The sequence below is a fragment of the Heloderma suspectum genome, chromosome 1 (genome assembly GCF_057233095.1).
Source record: "Heloderma suspectum isolate Gila_16-S chromosome 1, 16-S_ref, whole genome shotgun sequence".
In the NCBI taxonomy this organism is placed as follows: domain Eukaryota; kingdom Metazoa; phylum Chordata; class Lepidosauria; order Squamata; family Helodermatidae; genus Heloderma; species Heloderma suspectum.
Window position 1 is genome coordinate 255,863,275 of NC_139458.1, and position 3,767 is coordinate 255,867,041.

The following is a 3,767-nucleotide window of genomic DNA, read 5'->3' on the forward strand; positions in this document are numbered from 1 at the left end:
GCGGGAGACAGCTGCTCCTGGGCGGCGGCGGCGGCGGCAACCACCCTCGAGAGCCGCGCAGCCCCGGAGGCTTCACAGGAGGAGGAGGAGCGGATTGTTAGCCGGGAGCTGCCTATAGCAACGGAACCAAGGGAGAGAGCAGGCGCGCGCTGGCACGCGCGTAACAATGGCAGTCGCCGTCCCTCTCTCGCCGCCCTCCGAGGCGCAAGCGGGGCGCAGAGCGCGGGCGCGCCGCCTCCCCAAATCACGTGGAGCCCGGCGGTGGGGGGCCTTAACATGGGCCGGCGGTTCTCCTGCCCGCGGGCCGGGTTTGCTGCTCGTTCCTGAAGCCTGTGGGGCGACGTGGTTCTCAAAAAAGGAGCGGCGGCAACAACGGCTGGCAGGAGACGATGTGCAAATGCGGGGAGTCTTTTGCCGATGTTAGTGATTTGGCAGTAATCAGTGCAGGCTGGTGGCTCCAGTGTCATGGGGCTGTATGTCCACTCTGGGTTTCAGTCGGCACCAGCCGGAACTCTAAAGGAGCCATCCGAGGTGCTGAACCCCACCCCGAAAATAGGTTCAGCACCTCGGATGGCTCCTTTAGAGTTCCGGCTGCTTCTGACTGAAACCCAGACTGGAGCCACAGCCCCGCCAAAATCGAAGCCACCAGCCTCCACTGGCAGAGATGGCTTGCACCAGCCTTCCCCGAGCGCTCCAGATGCGTTGGACTGCAACTCCCATCATCCGCAGCCAGCGAGCTGGTGTCCTCCAGATGTCTGGGGCTGCAGTTCCCATCATTCCCAGCTATACTTGAAGTACTGCTCCAGACCTCTCTTAATATTACGAATATTATGTTCCGCTCTGAGTTGACAGAAAGGATTAGCTCCTATACTTCTTGTAACCATCCCTGCTTTGAAGGAGGCGGAGCTGTTTGTACCTTCTAATCTCTAGCGAAGACTGTTACTGCAGCTACTGCTACTGCCAATTCATGAGATCTTTCGGACACGGTATATTGTGTAAGATTAAGCAGACATATCACTGGATCTAATTGTAATTGTATAACATCTCTGATATAATTTCAATTACCATTCTCCAGAAATTACTAGCTTTTCTACAGAGCCTAAGCATGGATGTGTCATGAAAGGTTTTCATCACAAACATTTCTTTAAACATATCTGAAAGTTAATTGCAGGAATTTTTAAGTGCTTAAAAGATGTCCCACTGTAGTTTTTTTAAAAGGAAGAAACATGGGCCAGGGTGTAGATGTCCGCAGCCCATAGGTGGCTTTAGGCCAGATCTAGACCTTGTGTCATATCATTACGATCCCATCATGGTAACACTATATCCCTCTTGCTCATTTCTACCTCGTAGGACACACAATGACGTTTGTTGCAGTATATCGGATAACGTGGAATAAAAAGCAGGACATAACACTACAAAAGCGGTATGTCAGATGTGCAATGATATACCCCAACAGTTATCAGTGTTCTTCAATACCACTTTAAAGCAGTACTGTAGATCTAAGTCTCACTCAGCAGTATCAGTCTAATAATAATGCTGGCCTACTTTACAGGATTGATGTTTCTTCCTGCAGCCATTACTTTGAATTAGCTTGGACAATGGGAATGCCCTTCTATACAGGACTTTCTTCATTGGCTTTTCATATACCCAACCTCTTGCAGTCTCAATGACTTGTAAGATAGTGATTGGTTCAAGTTACAAGGGCTGGGTAGTCCCCCATTTCCCAATTTTTCGGTTTTGTCCTACTAAAGGGTAGGTTTCTTGAGTGTTTCTTTGGAGAATCCCTATGGAAAATGCCCAAATCCATATTAGGGCAATCTCTTGATTAGGCCAACCCAAAGGTCACAAAAGAGTCTGCAAGCTGAACATGAAAGTTTGCACACTGTTCTGTGACCTGTCAGTTGGCCTAATCAAGTATTGCCCTAATATGGATTTTGGCTTTTTGTTTCTTTTCTTATGGCTAACACAGCTACCTTTGCTTTTGGGTTATCTATGACAGGGATGGGAAATGTGTAGCTCTCCAGACAGTACAGTCTTTGCAAGGGTGAGAAATCTTTCTCTAATTAATTCCTTGACTCACTCGGAGCTAAGGAAGGCATTTACGGAATGATACTTCCAGACTATGGGAGGTATATAAATGTTCCCATCTTTCAGTGCCTTTGTATATGTGAGGCTCCACAAACAGAGGATATTATATATATATTTGTGAACTTCAGTCTGAGGAAATTATTTCTTGTACCATCTCTGGAAGGAATGGCTGATAGAACTTTGGCTGAGCAGAACTACTGTATTTGTTTGTTACATTTCTGTACTGCCCAATAGCTGAAACTCTCCAGGTGGTTCACAACAATCAAAACCATAAAATACAACATAAGATACAATATAAAAGTTTCAAAGTTTAAAACTACAGTATAAAATAAAAGTAAAAACCAGAACAAAACCTAGCAGCAATGCAAACATTTAAAATACAGTAACAGTTTTAAAACAACAGAAACTGAAAGACTAAAATGCCTGGGAAAATAAAAAGATCTTCACCCTTTTATACACTTCCTTAAATAACTAATCAAGTAGCCTTATTCACAGTGGCTGCTAAAAGGATTAGAGCAAAGGTCCTGAAAAATTATTGCTTGGAGGTTGTGCACATCAACTGATCTGAGTGGCTTCTTCAACCTTTTTCTTTCTGTGACTCTTTTGTTGTTGTCATGGCAAAATTGTAAGAACCTATGGTTATATGCAATAAAATAAACAGACTGACAAAAAAAATAACCCTCTCCAGATGTTCCGTTATTTATTTATTGTCCACTTTTCATTATAAAATAATCCCAAAGTGGTTGATGTTGTTGAACTGCAACTCCCATCATGCTTTATTACTGGCTATACTGGCTAGGGCTGAAGAGAGTTGCAGTCCAAGATCATCTGGAGGACCATACATTCCCCACTTCTGTCCTAGGGAGTAAATCCTCCCTGTTCCTTTGCTCTCTGACAACACATGTTTGGGATCAATGGAGGCTTGAAAGAGCTTTGGAAATGGACTCACACAAGAATGGACCCTACTCATAGGGTAAATAAAAAATGAATTCTATCAAAGGAGGGGGGAGGGATATTTCTTTTCTTTTTTTAGAAATAGTTTTTCCTTCTGCTTTGAATGCCAAGTGATTTGATTTTTGAGGAATAAGGCTGCAGTCTTATATGCACATACCTGGGAGTAAGTCCCACTGAACTCAGTAGGGCATATTTATGAGTAGACATGTATAGGATCGCACTGTAAACCAAAATTTTAAAATGATTGCACTAATTGTCTCAAGTGATGAACTTCTGCACCAGCTGATATACCTAAATGCTTAGTTGTGCTAAACAGAAATTTCAGTTTATTAGAGAATACTAAACAACCGCATAGGCAAAACTGAGGCACCTCCAGATGCTAAATAAATAAATAAATATTGTGGCTGCAATGCTGTACATACTTACCTTGAAGTAAGGTCTATTGACCACTGTGGGACTTAGTTCATAAATATGCATATGATTGTGTTGCAAGTGTTAAAACATGCAATTTGAATAGTGGGATCCAGCTCTTATAATTAGGGATGGTGTGGGTGCCCAGCTCAGTCTGGGAGTCCAACAGACTCCCCTCTGCTTGTGCCTCTGGGACGCACCTGCCAAGCTGATGCCCCCGCTCACACACACCCATGTGCTCACCAAGCTGCTCTCACCTACCTTGAGCCATCCATCAGCATCAGCCTCCATTTTGTGAGGAAAAATGGCAACTG